The 14853-nt window shown below is 37.5% G+C and overlaps 1 protein-coding gene across 1 annotated transcript in view; it reads right to left on the bottom strand.

Moving 5' to 3' along the window:
- Positions 1–14853, bottom strand: part of TMC3 (transmembrane channel like 3) — a 1325854-nt gene that overhangs the window by 938819 nt on the left and 372182 nt on the right. The gene's annotated exons all lie outside the window — the stretch shown is intronic.

The raw sequence follows: 14853 nt of genomic DNA, 5'->3' as shown, positions 1-14853 counted from the left end.
ATGACTGAATGAAGGTTGTTGATAAAGATGGAGAAAAGCAGGGGTCCTAGTATCGAACCCTGGGGGACTCCTAATATGATGGGTAGGCGAGGTGATAGCTTGTCCTGCCATAGGACTGCCTGTTGCCTGCCCTGCAGGTAGGATTGAAACCATTGGAGTGCATGTTTGTTTAAGAAGGCCTTCAAGGTATTTATAAGCATTTTGTGGTCAACCATATCAGAAGCCTTGGGTAGATCTAGAAAGAGTGCTGAGGATAGTTTGTTATTATTGCGGTTGTGGTTAACAACATTAGAGGAAAGAGAGGAGGGCAGAAGTAGTACTGTGATGTGGCTTAAAGCCATGCTGAAAGTTGGATAACAGCTTGTTTTGTGTGAGGTAGTGCATGAGCTGTATGTGTACACACCTCTCCATAATTTTAGCTAGAGGTGACAGAATAGCTATGGGTCTAAAGTTTGACAGTTTAGTGGAACTACCTCCTTTATGGAGAGGTATGACATGGGAGATTTTCCATATAGTGGGTACAGTAGCTTCAGATGTAGCTCTGTTGATCAAGATAGAGATGGGGTAGGCTATGGTGTCAGCAGCCTTTTGCAGATAGTCTGCTGGGAGGAGGTCGTCAGCCAGGGTGGTGGGTCTTAGTTTCTTAAGTAGGGCATGAATAAGTTGAGTAGGAACAGATTGGAAGGTAAAGTATGTTTTGATACTGGGTGTGGCTACATTAGAATTAGAGCCATTGTGAGAGAGTTGACTGGCTTGAGACTGGATAGTCTCTGTGAAGAAGCTGTTGAAGTTATTAGCAATGTCTACTGTGGATTTTTGCTGGGAAGCTGAGGGGGGGGTGGAGTGGCAGTTTGGCGTGGGTGGAGTAGTTTGTTTATTCCTGTCCAGAAATTTGAGGCTTGTTTTGGTGTTTTTGCAGTACATGGTAGTAGTGGTTCTTTTTGTCTAAGGTTATGGATTTTTTGGTGTCATTCCTTATTGAATCTTAGTTGATCAAGTGAGGCTTTTGTTTTTTGGTAGGTGGCCCATGCTTTGTTTCTGAATGAAATTTTGGTTTTGGTATCTTTAGAAAGCCATGGTACAATATTAACTTTTGTTCTAATAGAGCGACTGGGAGCATGGGAGTTAAGAATAGCAAGGAATTTGGTTTTAAAGTATGCTACTGCTTCATCTAGGGGGAGACTTTTTAGTACTGAGCAGTTGCATGCCTTAAGTTCATTTTGAAACTTGGTGACAATAAAAGTCTTGTTGTTTCTTAATGTTCTACAGGTGGGTTGGTAGGAGCAGTCTACTTTGAGCTTGATTACACAGGTGAGACAGTGGTCACTTAGGTCATCATGTAAAGTGCCTGATTTATAAGATTGAAGATGGGTATTGACGAGTATCCAGTCTAGGGTACTTTCCTTGTTATTGGGTTTTCCTGTCCTGGTGGGGGAGGTTATGATTTGAGTAAATTCAGAGAGGTTTATGTGGGTTATGGGGGTTTCACAATAGCAAGTGTTCCAGTCAATGTTGAAATCCCCAAGAACAATTGTTTCTTGAGGGTGGTTATTGGATAACCAATATAAGAAGTCTTCTAAGGTTTCTGTGTTCCTCCCTGGGGGAATGTAGACACAGACAATGTTTAAATTTTTGTTTTTGTTAATTTGTACTTTTGAGATAAGAATTTCAGCATTATTGAACTGGGGTGGGTGTTGGGTGTCTATGCTGACAGATAGGGTAGACTTGTAAAGTATGGCTACCCTACCACCCTTTCTGGTGGTACGGTCTAGTCAAAACATACTATAGTCTGGTGGCAGAATCTCATGGTCCTTGGTGGCAGGCTTTAGTCACGTTTCTCTTAGGCATAATATATCTGGGGAATGAACAGCTAAGAGGGCATGCAGGTGCTGAGTTTTGTTATTTATGCTCCTAATGTTTAGATGGCAGGCCTGCAGTGAGTTAGGAGTTCTATTTGTCGGAGCTATGGTGGTAGGGGATATAGTAGGGGGATTAGGACCAACAGGTGGGGACGGATCAGGGTTTGGGTGGATGTCGCCATCCTTTGTGAGGTTGTAGTGTATCTTGAGTATGAGTTTTAAGATTTTGAATAATGTTTTGTAATAGTGTCTAGTTTTAGGACTGATGTAACTAGGTCTAGTAGGATGGCAGTATTTGGGGGTTAAGGAGGTAAACATGAGGGGTGTGAGTAAGGGTGCATTATTATCTGTTGTAGATGGGATGGATGTTTGGAATTTAGGGTAGTGGACACCTGGGTGATCCTGATATTCGTAGGCGGTTACGAGATATGGGATGAGTAAAAGGGGTAGAAGTAGAGTTAATAAGACTATTTTGGGTGATAGCATACCTACTGAATGAGATTTGAAACTTAGGCAAAAGGAATAGAGTTGGAGGACTGGTGGTATCAGGCTGAGGGTGGTGCTGTTGAGTGACAAGTTGTTATTGACTGATTTAAAAAAGTGGGGTTTGGTCTAGTACCAATAAATGTAGTAGCACCAGGGGCGGGAGGAATTTGGGGGCAGGGTGGGGTGCGAAGCAAGCCCAAGCGAAGCGAGGGCAAGCGGAGCAGGGATAAACCAATGCCTGTACTAAGTTGTAGCAGTTTAACCTGTATGAGGAAAGAGGGGGGATGGGGGAAAAGAGAAGGTAGTAGGAGTGGTTAGAGGACTACCTTGATTGACTGACACCACACCAGAGGTAAGTTGAATGTAAGGGCCTAAAATCTGCACTCAGCACTGTAATGTTACTTGCACTCACCACTTTAAGTTTACTTATGTTTAGCAGGAAAGACAGACCAACAGTATACAATTTTGAGGATTATTACAAGGGTTACTTGTTCAAATGTCAGAGAAGTAAGTAAAACTTTCAGCAGGAATCTATGTCTGAGTGTTAGAAAGCCAGAAAGGTATAAATTATAAAACAATGACTGAAGAATACCAGTGAGTAACAGTTCTACTTTCATAAAATTTAATGAACAGTTCAACTTTTCAGTTCAACTTCTCTAGCGCCTCGGCCACAGCCTTTATAGACATTGGTAACAAATTTTTTATTAGGGATAGAAATTACACACTCAAAAATAGATTCAACTGTAACTCAAGAGGCGCAGTTTACCTAGCTCAATGCCAAATATGCCCAGCTTTCTATGTAGGCGAAACTGATAGAAGATTGCGAGATAGAATCTATGATCATGTATATGCCATCAGCAGATGTAAACAAGATAATGTCTTGGCCAAATATTGTATGGAACACCCAAACCATTCATTTAAGTTTAAAATCATTGAACAAATTTATGATCAAGACACTAAAATGCACACTATGATAAGGGGTGGTTCCAGTTCGTTTCTTTTGGAGAAAATAGAACTATTGTGGCAACTACGTTTAGATGCATGTAGACCAACAGGCCTTAATGAAATTTATTCACTAACTTGTATATTAAAGCTTAGAAATTGGTTACGCTAAGGTGGGAAGTAAGTATATGTCTTTAAACCTATGCACACACCATTCTTAGAGGGATTAGAATTATTGCAGCTATTAAAATCAGGAGTTTACAGTTCATTAGGTTCTAATGAAACACATTTACTTATTTATAGATTATTTTTCAGAGTTATTTTTTAGAGCTAGTTGCTCAGGTGTTGAAATAAGTAAAATTAATAAAATTAATTATACATATTTAAAACGAGTATATAATTCACTTTTAGTATACTTTTTGCTTTTATATTTTGTGTTTACGATGGTGTTAGTATGTTTTTTAACATTTATATGTGTAACGCTACCACCATTTTTCAAAAATTATTTAGAATTGGTATATAAAGTTACACAAAATCAACATTTACATAAATAGGTTGTTTCCGATCATTTTTATACATAATAATATATAGAATAATGCATTATGTCTAGATGCATAGTAGGACTTTTGGCTCTTAGCGTTACTTCCCATGTTCCTTTACAACCATCAGGTTAGATCAACATAATGTTTTAAAATATTCACACAACTGAGTAAAGAGCACTATACTTTTTATGTATTCCAACTTTTATTGTTTTACATATTTGTACAATGTGGTATATATGGTGCTTAAATGTTATGTATAGCTTTTTCACTAAATTGGGAAATGCTGTTCCATGATTTAAGGGTTAATGACAGGGATTATTTTAATCATGTGACTGTAGCACCATATTTAAAGTTGAGCATTATGTTGTGTTAGTATCTGAAGAAGTCTGTTTACCTTTGCAGATGAAAAGCGTTTAATACTACACCAACATATTCTTATTTTATTACTTGCGGATAGCAGAAGTTTGCTGCATTCTTGTGTTTGCTGACATTTAATTAAACATTGCCTGGTTTTACATTGCCATTGCCCCTGTGGCATTTTTGTATAAGTAAGAAACTCTAGTCAGTAAATGCAATGTCACCAAGGAGACATCAAACAAATCCTATTCTTAAGGTATTTTGGTGCTCCATCTACAATTTAGTAATTGCACTTATTAAATAATACAAACAAACTCAATCAACACCTCAGGAGATCAACAGCCTGTATGCTGAGTTGATATTGAATCAAGTAAAATGTAACTCAGTTTTGCTGTTTGTCATTTTTTTTTGTCTGAAGACATAAACAGAGGATCAAGAATGGAATCTGAGAGTATGAATTACTCCTCCTGGTATCCACTGCTGCAATTAAGCCTGGCCTTCCATTTATGAGTACATCTTCGCATTTAAGTTGACCACACAAGCTCTGTTGAGTAGGCTGCATGGCACCCTGGAAGTCCACAAAGGGTTTAATATTGCATGGCAACCATATTCACAGATACGTAGAGTATTTTAAGTAAAATCAAAACTTCTTATTCTTGCCCACCTTTACAATGCCTCAGAGCTACAGTCTCTGTCTCCTAGTTTTGACAAAGTAATCATTCTCATCTACTTTGTGGTGTGTGTTTTATTTCTTACAGGGTTTAATCTATCTGCTGTCTTTTCATTCTGTTCTCCGGCTGAGTAGGACATCGAAAGGGGGTTTAGGTACTACAATATATTATAAGTTCAAAAGTTCCACAGGATCACTTAAGAATAAATCATATTTCAAAGAGAGTGAGCCTGAAGCTGTGCTACCTTTGGGAATGCCATACAGGGTGCCTCTACAGAGCACATTTAGAACTTCAAAAGGCTGAAGTTAACAAAAGCTGATTCTGTAATATCAGGGTGCACAAACTGTTTTTCTTTACAAACATACGAATCACTCTGCATAGGTTCTAATGCCACAGGACAAATTCTAGCTATATGTCCAATCTGTTAAGATTTATAACATTTTAGTATGGCTAGTCTGTACTGTGATCCCATTGCAATTTATGAGTTCCTTTCAGATGTTTTTGTGTGCAGGCAGCTTTTCACTCCATCTTTACCAGTAAAGACACTTTCAGAAAATGTTCCTAGGGTGTTTCTACCTTTTTTTAATTTCTCCAAGTCTTTGGGGTTTCTAATGCCATGATGGGAATGGACCCCATTCCTAAGTCAAAGTACGATTAAAGTTCATGAAATTAGTGTTGTTTCAGTTTCTGATGTCAGCCAGTAGTGCTCTTCACAGCACCCACAATGTGGCCAGTAATGATTCCTTCTGCAATTTGTATGGGGTTACATGGATTGGTAATATATCCAAACACGATTGTAAATTCTTTTTTATAAGACCCGTTGCTCCTACTACTGTTGGAACTGTCTGGGTATCTTTCTTCCACATTGATCTCATTTCTACCTGCAGACCCTGGTGTTTTATGACTTTGTGTCTCTCTGTATGCAATACTCTGTAGTCTTTGGGTGTGGTGATTTCAATGATCAATGCTACTTTTGTCTTCTTTTCTTGGACCACTATATCTGGTTTTCTAGCATCTATCTTTTGAACTGTTGGTAATGGGTGATCCCATGTGATGTAGACTTCATCATTTTCTATGATACTTTGTGGCTCATGTTTCCAGTATTTCTCGGCCACTTCAATACCATAACGTTTGCACAATCCCCAGTGCGACAGTCTTGCCACATTATTATGCCTTTCAGTATACAGTCCTTCTGCCATTAGTATATCACAACCAGCAACAAGATGTGTGACTGTTCCCAATTCAGTTTTACAAAACCTACATATGTCTGTTACTCCCACATGTTCAATGGACTTTGTAAACCAACATGTAACTAGCCCATTATCTTGGGCTGCCAATATTAACCTTTATTTCTTGGTTTGAATTCACCTCTCCTTAACCATTCCTGTGTTTGTTCTTGATCAACATGAGGCTCTTCCAGAAGTTTTTTATACTTGCAAATATATTTGTTTTTTTTTTCTCATTTTTTTGCCTTCTTATCTGCTTCTTCACCTTATATTCTTTCTTTTGTTTTTTGGCACATTCAGTTGCTGCCTGGTTTTTATCCACTTCTGTTTTGATTTCCATTCCTGCTTGACATCGATATGCTTCTGCTAGATTAAGCAGAGACGTCATCTTAGATTTATTCTCATCACGTTTCAAAAATTTCTCTACATTTGGATCTTGTGAGGTCAGTAGATATGTGTGAAGTCCCATGATTGCAGATCTATGCATGTAATACATTTCATGGAGGTCCATCCCTCCTTTGGAATGGGGAATATATAATCTTGGTATGCACTGATTTTTATAAACCATTTGGTGAGCATGGAGCATCCTTCTTGTTTTAATAGCCAATCTATCCAACACTTTTTGGGGCCAGTCAATCACTCCAAAACTGTAAGTTAGGACAGGAAGAGCAAATTGATTTTTTAGGTTGCATATTGTTCTTGGATGTCAATGCTGTTTTCAGGATTCATTTAAGTCTTCTAAAGTATTCCTTACTGAGTTTTATTTGCATTTGTTCATGTTTTATTGCTGATCCTTCATTAATTCCCAAGTATTTATACACTCCCTCCTAATCAAGTTCTTTTATATTACATTCCTGTCCCCAAACTGATGTTTTCTTGGTGCTGCAGTTTTCCTGCTTTGAAGGTTGCTTTTGCACATTTATCAAGACCAAATTACATTCTAATATCATTTGAAAAAGTTCTGACAACCTGTAGCTGTTCTATCAGTCCCTCATCCGATGAGCTATACAGTTTCAAATCATTGAAAAAGAGAAGATGAGAAGTCATTAGACTTTGTTGTTCTCTAGGAGCCAAATTGTAGCCATGGCCTAAGGTGTTAAGTAAACAGCTTAATGGGTTAATAGCAAGGCAGAATAGCAATGGTGACAGACAGTCACCCTGGAACATCCCCTTTTGAATTTTTATTCCTGGGATAATAATCTGTCCTTTATCATGGCTTAATTGCAAAGTAGTCTGCCATTGTTTCACGGTCACTGTAGTGTAGTCGATCAGTGTAGGGTGTATCTTATACATTTTTAAGCACTCTTTTATCCATGAATGTGGGATACTATCAAATTCTTTTTTGTAGTCAGTCCATGCCATACTTAGATTATTCCCCTTTTTACATTTCTCCACTATAACATTATTTTACAACAAATGATCCTTTGTTCCATATCACTTTCTTTTATTGCCCTTTTGTTCTACTGCCATAATTGAGTTTTCTTCTAAATGTCACTATAAACACTGTTGGTGTCAATTCCCGTGTATAGTTTATATGTCGTTGGAAGACAAGTTATTGGTCTATAATTTTTAGGGTAGCTTGCAGGTTCACTCTTAAGTAAGAGCATTGTTTTGCCTATTGTTAACAAGTGTGGTGTCTTTTCGGGGTGTGCATATAAATAGTTCTTACTCATGGCTTAATCCTTGTGCAAAGATATTAATACTTTCAGCCAAAAGTTACGTACTGCATCTGGGCCAGGGGTTTTCCAATTAGAGGCTTTTCTTAACTGTGTTTCAATCTCTCTTGCTGTTACTTCATTCCATTTCATATCCTGTACCTTTAAACTTCTTATTCTTTCTTTTACTTCTTCTATCACTTTTTCATCTTCGTTATGTTCCACAGGATCTTCATAGATATTTCTCCAAAATCTATCTATTTCTTCTTTTTTTGGTGGTCTTTTAATTTCTTTCACCTTATTTCCCAATTCTCTAGAAATGTTTTTGGGTCATCAATAAATTGCTTATTTTTTTACTTTTCCTTTATATTTATCTGTGTATCTTCTAAGTCTTTCCGTCTGTGCTGACATTTTTAGTTTGTTATTTGCAATAGTACATGATAGATCCTGGTCTGTTCTTATACTGCAAATTGCTTTTATCTTATCTATCTTTCTAAGTATTTTTGTTGATCTGTATCCTCTTTTATAATCTTCTAACAGTGACATTTCTCATCATAAATGCTTTATAGTTTTCTGTATTCCATATTTCTATGATGGTATTCAATTTCTCCTCTTCCTTTCCCTCACTACCCTGTGATCTTGTGGTAGAACTTTATTAGTTATTAATTTAGTTGCACAGTTATATATTCTGTTTACTTCTGTTATATTGCAGGATCTCTATGAACAGCCCTAATTACTGCAATCATTTGTTTTATCAAACTTCTGACTTTTGGGATTTTATTAACCTTCTGCAGTCTATTTCTCTCACTGATCTTGATATATCTATCTTTGTCTATTAAATGAAGCAACTCTTCTCTTAACTCATTTTCTTCCAGACTGAGGGCATATCCTTTGTTTTCCATTTCCTGCGGACATTCTGTAGAAAGTTCTATAGCATCTTCCTGTGGCACATTCTCTTCAGTTTCATCCTGTGCCATCCATTGCTCTGTCATATGGGAACTCACTGGCCTGTCTCTCCTCAACATTGACTGCATCAGAGTTTCCACAGTTTCCTGTTCCTTTCCTTGCTGTCTAGCTTCAAGTGAATGTTTATACTGGTTTCCTGTGGAAGGCTCCAAAATATCTTGATATGGCACCCGACCAATTGCTTCCTGTTCCACTGGTCCCCCCTTAATTTGGATATCCATTGTTCTATTCTGTTGTGGTGTTTTCTGCATTCAATTTTCTACACTGAAAGCAAGAACTTAGTTATTACAAGGTGCACCTATATATAGGTGTATTATATTTAAAGATGGCACAATTATTGTTCTTAAAATGTTTTCTGGTACTTTGGGGCTTTTCTCCCTTAGCCTCTGTTGAAAATGAGCTCCCACCCAGTCAGATATTCCTGGTAATCAAATGTCAATAAATAAATAAGATACTCCAACTTGCTTTCCACAAAATAGACTCTAGTCCTGCTAATTCGGATTAATGACTAATGTAACCTGATCACAACAGCAGGCCAGCCATTCCTTAGCCACAGGCACTCCTTTTCCTAGGTTGTGCCGAGATGTTTAGAAATGAATGTGTTTACTGTGTTATAAATAAGTACACCCATCCATATATGAGTTTTGGTCTACAGTGCAGGCTATTCAGTGAAGGTGCTAGAATAAAAGGTATTGAATTACCATACATGCATTTCCAGAAAGCTATAAAATATCAAATGCAAATGTCTGTCATTATTTAGTGACTGCAATTATCAATGGTTTGCCAGAAAAGTACAGATTGTACAAGAAAGAGACAAAAAATGCAAATATGGGGCGTTCTGTGCAATCATGGACAGCTGAGATATATGATAAGCAATAAAAGCCACATTGCTGACTATATGCATGTTAGACGTCTGCTTGTCAAGAATTACTACTACTAATAATAATAATAATGGCCACCACAATGTATTTCGCTTTGTTGCTGTTTTTGTAAAGCAAATCAAAATATTCCAACTTACATTATATACATAACATCTTGAAAGCAAATGACTCGCTCTGTCTTTCTCAGAAACACACCCAGACATACAGATACACACACACACCTACCCCCCCACACACACACACACATACATACACAGTGTCTCTTCAGTAGGTCCACAGATAAGGATATAAGAATTACACCAGACACTAACCAAACACACAGAGATGCCCTCCATGCACAACCTCAACACTTACATTCTATACTTACTGCTAGGAACGCCATGCTACTGACCCTCAGCTCAGGCTGAAAGGCTAGTCTGTCTGGATGGCTTAACAACCTTCCAGTCTTCTTCTGTGCTGATCTTCAAATTGGTCAGTTATTTTTACAGTGACCTCCTAGAAGTGTTTGTTCAGAATAAAGAACCAACACTTCAAGGAGGCTACTTATGACATAAACCTTGTTGCATTTCAGTCATACCTTTGATGGACCTGCAAACAGTATTTTTGTATCATATTATGAACCAGAGACGTGATGGCTTCAGAAATGTGCAACATTTAATTAGAACCAGGAGGAATGTTATAATGTTGCAGAGTACAGAATGGCACCAACAGTGTCTTAAAGCTTTTTTTAACTTTATGATACAATTTAATTTCACATTTGAGATACATATAAACACTTTGTAAAGCTTAATTAACAAAAGTGTGTTTCACTGACAGGTATTGCTACTGTGGATGTAGCATGGCTTGCATGGGCTTTGTTTAAAGGAATATTTCTTATTCATTTAATATAATTATACTTTTATATTTAAAACACTTGCAGAAGACATACAAAACTACAGATATAGCTTAGTCTGTGATCTGTAGGCACAGTATTTTATGATATATGATCAAACAAATTTGTGGAAGTGAATACTCATCGCCGAAGTCCAGGGAACACTCTTGTTTAGATGAGTGTGCTCTTCCAGGCTGCATGACTACTTGGACTCAGTAGTCAGTGACCGGAATCTTACCTGGGAATGAGATTCATATGAAGAAAAGGAGTTTTAAGTGAAATATTCCTGAGAAAGCGATTGTGATGGTGACTCTTATGTGCTGTCATTAAGTTGCTCCTTGTTAATGATACTACCTACAAATGGCTTCTTTAAATATAGTTTTACATTAACTCTGAATTGATTGAAGGGTACTGTGTGTAGGGTTTGTTGGCAGGGATTCCCAGGTTCAAAGTGTTAGCAGAGACAAGCTGTAATCTTTACAGTAAAGCCTGGCTTTTGGTATTTGAAGATGAGACACAGTATTTGGAAGAGTGAGGGTTGTAGCTTGGGGTATGTGGTGGGATATGATTAAGAAAGAATGGAAACATTTTGAGGTTGATTAGCTTGTCAGTAAGAAAAATAATGCAAAATGTTGCCCTTTGTGTTATAGGGAGTCTTTAACCTTTGGCCACCTCTAGGAAGTGATGCCCTGCTTTAGGGGTAAGAGCAACAAACGGCAAATATCATTAAGGGCAGTTTTCAGAGTTACTAGGTGCTTTTCTAATAGGGAGGCAAATAAAAGTAGTCCATATTCTAGTTGAACAGGGGATATTTATTCATTCATTCATTTGTCTTTGTTAACTGAAAATACGACAGGGTAATCCCTATTTTTAGCTGATGCCTGGAGAGAAAAGCTCCATTTGCTTACATTGCATTATACTAATTTCCAGTTAAACACAGAGTAGTTCCATTTGTATTACATTTATACACAAACAGTAGTTACATTTATATATTCTAAGATTTTACAGAGGTGGAAGTTACTAACAAGAAAGCCCATGTCCACCTTATTGGATTGTGCAGGCAACAGTTATGTATAAAAATAGTTTTGTCATTTCACTGAGAGTTTGAGAGTATTCTGTTTGAGTATTTGGAGTACTGTATGGTGAGCACAAAGTCTCAACCTTGAGATGAGCAGGTGCAGGACCAGGACTGGTTAAGATGTTGTTTAAGCAGTGGTTTAAAACTACTGAATTTGTTCATAGGTTGGTACTAGGCTATCAGCCCTAGGGCCTGTACAAGCCTAGCCATAACAATTCCCTGGCTATTTCTTCCCACAATATTTACTTCCCCAGACCCCTGTCTAGCAGGACGACTGACATGATCCATGGGATGAATTTCCTATCTCCCATCCAATCGTCAAGGTTCCTTTTGAAGAGGGCCAAGGAGGAGTTCTGCTAGACATGTATGGGCAGTCTATTCCAGAGTATGGGGAGTCTCTGAGAGCTTTATTTGGATGGGGGTACTCTTCTAGAGTTTAGCAATATTTTGGGAGTAGAGTGAGTCGCCTGCAACATTATTTGACTTAATTTGTATGTAATAAGAATTTGTTACTAGAATGGAGGCCCCTGCTGGAAAGTAGAGTAGTAATAGGTTTCGTAGTGCAGGGCATTTTTCTAGATGACGAATGAGTTTGTAGTTGTGAATATGTTAGGTAGTTATGCAATTCAAGCCAGTTTAATTCCTGTAAACTATGACAATGGTGGGTCCTATGGGGCAGGTTAGTGGCAAATTTAACTATTTTATTGAAGCAGAAGGCTTCTTTCTTGGAGGATTGTTTAAAGGTTGTTAGGATAGGAGCGGCAAATAAGATGGTGGCAGCTAGAATTTTTCTTGCATTATCTGTAAAGAATCCATTGATCCTATAAAGGGAGCCTAAATTCTGGTGAGTAGATTTAATAGTGTGCTGTATATGCTTGGTCATATTTGAGAATGTCATCTATTATAACACCTAGAAGTTTACCATGAGGTACAGGTTTCAATTACAGTATTATTTGCTGATTTTATGATAAAAGATTGCTTATAATATATTATAATATTCCATTACAAATTACCATACTTCATTCTAGACAGAAAGTGAGAGATTGTCTCAACCCACCGCATATACCTCTTAACCTTTTAGCGTAAAAAAATCTGGACAAAGCCTAAAATAATGGAGGGGAAAAGGCCCCGAACAGACGGATTTTAAATATACTGCTCTTATAAACTTAGAACATTGCTAGAATAACATGTTTGAGTTAGCATGCATCTTCTGAAGGATACAAAGTCTGAAATCTGAAATGTATCTCATTACTTAATGACTTCAATCCACAGTGATTTTCCAGAAAAATCACAAATTTTATGAGGAACAGATCAAAAATATGAGGATGAAATCTGGACATTCTCCAAAATTCTGGACAAGTATGCCAGAATTGACTTTGGATTTTATTTTTTTCCCAAACTGTGTGAGAAGCTGAGACAATGATTTAGCCATTGACCAAAACAATCTGAACAGGGAGAAATGTTCATTGCAGAATATACTGGATGCAGGTGAGTCAGAGAAGAACTGCTGGTGGGCCCTGAAATCGTTCCCTTAATTTTGGGTGGTTTAGAATTATGTTTTTTTTATAGTAGTTATAGGTATTTCTCAAACAGTTTTTAATTATGCTGTGATAGGGGTCTGGATCTGTGTATAGTATTAATGGAATCAGTTGGAAAATTATTTGTTAAATATGGAGGAAAATGCAGAGCAGGTGATAAAGCCTCAAGGCACACATTTAATGGTATTAGCAGTGAAGGATATCCTAGCAACAGGAGCAACTGGGCTAACAGAATAATTCCATGCATATTAAATATGCTACCAGTACAGCTAACCCCAAATGAATGAAGACATTGGGGGTACACTGCAGGTGCCAAAATGCACACCCTGATAAACAATTATGAATAAATAAATAAAATAAATAAAACAAGACTACTCAGCAAAAAGTAAAGCCAATCTCAGTCTGAGAAGTTTAATTATGCTGTCACTTCATAATGTGGTTCATTCCCATAACAATATTAAAACCCTAAAAATCTGGAGAAATTAACATGAGGAAGCCTTTATACAGTTTCTGTGGCTTTCTGAATTAAATAATGTAATCTCAGTACAAGCTTTTTTCATGATCCGCATACTTTATGAATAAAATGATACAGTCTGAATAACTGGTGGGTCAAAACCAACTGTATATTTTATGCAGTATGCTGTTTAATTTTTTTTAAATTATTTATTTATTTTATTTTATTTTACATTTGTTGACCGGGCTAGTCTAACTGGATACATGTCCATTTTCAGTAGAGGCCCGAGGAGAAAAGCTCCACTGTAACAGTCTAAGGTAAAACACGAAGAAAAAAATATATACAAGAGGATAACTAAACTACTAAGCAGGAGTTAGCAACTAATTAGCACACAAAACACCAGAACAGCAATTAGTGAATCAAAAACACACAGCAACAACAGCAGTATTTAAGTACAGAATTGACATTTTTTATAGCATCTGGACTTGGACTTGACCTATCATGAAGAAAAAAAGAACTAAAATACTACCTGTGCAAGGCATTAGGTAGTGCAAAGTAAGTAGAGGTGATAGGAGGTAAAACATAAGCAAAGTAAGTAGAGGTAATAGGAGGTAAAACATAAGAAAGAGGAAGTCCCAAGCTGAAGAGAGTCAAGGGGAAAAATTGTAGTGATGGGAGCAGTGATACAAGCTAGATGGAGACAAGGCAGTGTGAGAGAAGGAGAAGTAATATCTGTCCAGGTGATGGGTGTGTACAGTGCAGATAGAGGTAATGGGAAAGAGGTAAAAAGATGTAGGAAACAAGAGTCAGTCAGGAGAAGAGCAAGGCAGAGCCAGTGTGATTTGAGGGGGGTCTTTAAATGTTTCTTGAAGAGGGGTGTTGAGGTCAAGGTAGTAAGTTCACTAGTGAACTTGTTCCAGTGTGTACCCACAGCATTTGAGAAAAGGGAGTCACCTGCTTTGTTCTGAGATGTACATGTGGCTACTAGAAGTTTATTAGCTGAGCGTAGGTTAGTGAGATTCTTATAGGGGGGAATAAGAGTATTAAGAATAGGTGCCTTAGAAGGGAAGTGGAGTATCCTGTGGGTAATAGTCAGTTGTTGAAGTAGAATGAGATTTTGTAGTTCAAGCCAACCTAGCTGTCTGAGATGTAAGCAATGATGAGTCTGATATGGGGCACCTGCAGCAAACCTGATAATGTTGTGGTAGGATGAGGCTAGTTTTGACAGGTTTGTTTTTGATAGGTTAATAAAGGTTGGAGAGGCATACAGTAGTGTTGAGATGAGATGTGTTTGAGCGAAAGATATCCTAGTCTCTGGTGTGAGAAA

The sequence above is a fragment of the Protopterus annectens genome, chromosome 3.part1 (assembly GCF_019279795.1).
Source record: "Protopterus annectens isolate FY-2018-M chromosome 3.part1, PAN1.0, whole genome shotgun sequence".
In the NCBI taxonomy this organism is placed as follows: Eukaryota; Metazoa; Chordata; order Ceratodontiformes; family Protopteridae; genus Protopterus; species Protopterus annectens.
This window is presented reverse-complemented; position numbering and strand designations above follow the sequence as displayed.